At 50.6% G+C, this 1,413-nt stretch overlaps 1 long non-coding RNA gene across 1 annotated transcript; it reads right to left on the minus strand.

Annotated features, from left to right (window-relative positions):
• Window positions 1–296: 296 nt before the first annotated feature.
• Window positions 297–879, minus strand: LOC131087195 (uncharacterized). Its single transcript, XR_009114849.1, has 2 exons — window positions 815–879; window positions 297–671 (listed from the first exon to the last, which is right to left on the minus strand). It is a non-coding gene; the product is annotated as an uncharacterized LOC131087195 (long non-coding RNA).
• Between the last annotated feature and the right edge of the window lie 534 nt (window positions 880–1,413).

Below are 1,413 nucleotides of genomic sequence, written 5' to 3' on the forward strand. Positions count from 1 at the left end.
AGTCTGAAATGCCACCATCCCTTCCTGCTCAGCCCTGCAGGGTTCCCCTCACAGAGCCCTTGAGGGCTCTCCCTGAGTTGAAGAATTGTTCCTTTCTTGCCAATAAACAGCAACGTGCGGGGAAAATCCGTCCAGGAATTCATTGTAGGAGCTGCAGCACAAGAGGGACGATGTTTGCTCAGGGCAGCTGGTAATTCACTGTGGAAAATTTGGTCATTCCTCTTTCTCTTTCCCCGAATAGAGTCAATTATTGTGAAATAAATACCCTTCCCCCCCTTAAAAAGGAAAGGTAAGAGTTAGGAACAATACAGCCAAAATGTTTTATTTGGGCAATACAAATACAATCAAATCAAAAATATCACAGATTTTCATACATTAGTAAGAAGTTACTGTACACTTGAACAGTTGCCATTTTTTACAGCTAAACAAAGCTTTACCTTTATTAAAATGTATTTTCCTCTCACATAAAATATACACTTTGCACTGACGTATTTTACATGGGACACCTCTCTGGGGAAGAACAGCTCACGAACAACACGACAGGGCCACCTTCTCTACCCCACACAAGAGCACACGAAGCGAGACACACTCGGGGCTGTCCCAGGGCTGTCCCAGGGCTGTCCCAGGACACACTCAGGGCTGTCCAGGACACACTCGGGGCTGTCCCAGGGCTGTCCCAGGACTGTCTCAGGACACACCTGGGGCTGTCCCAGGGCTGTCCCAGGACTGTCCCAGGACACACTCGGGGCTGTCCCAGGGCTGTCCCAGGGCTGTCCCAGGACTGTCCCAGGACACACTCAGGGCTGTCCAGGACACACTCGGGGCTGTCCCAGGGCTGTGGCTGTGGGAACCCTGCTCCTCCTGGCCCCAGGGCCCCATGCTCCACACTGCTGGGGTTGGTGGATTTTTGGGGTCAGGGATTTTTGGGGTTACTTGATTTTTGGGGTCGGTGCATTTTTGGGGTTGGTGGAGTTTTGGGGTTGGTGGATTTTTGGGGGTTGCAGATTTTTGGGGTAAGTGGATTTTTGGGGTCAGCGGATTTTTGGACTGGGTGGACTTTTGGGATTGGTGAATTTTTGGGGTCGATGGATTTTTGGGGTGGGTGGATTTTTGGGATTGTCAGATTTTTGGGGTGGATGGATTTTTGGAGTCAGTGGATTTTTGGGCTTGGTGGATTTTCAGGGTCAGTAGATTTTTGAGATCAGTGGATTTTTGGGGTCAGTGGATTTTTGGAGTCCGTCAATTTTTGCAATTGATGGATTTTTCGGATTGGCGGATTTTTGGGGTCAGTGGATCTTTCGGATTGGCGGATTTTCGGGTCAGAAGAAGGGACTTTGGGCAGGGGCGAGCGCGGCTCTGGCGGCCCTTCCTGGGGTTCAGCTGCCAGGAAAGCCCTCCCGGGATGTTCCCGTG

The sequence above is a fragment of the Melospiza georgiana genome, chromosome 9, assembly GCF_028018845.1.
Source record: "Melospiza georgiana isolate bMelGeo1 chromosome 9, bMelGeo1.pri, whole genome shotgun sequence".
Classification (NCBI taxonomy): domain Eukaryota; kingdom Metazoa; phylum Chordata; class Aves; order Passeriformes; family Passerellidae; genus Melospiza; species Melospiza georgiana.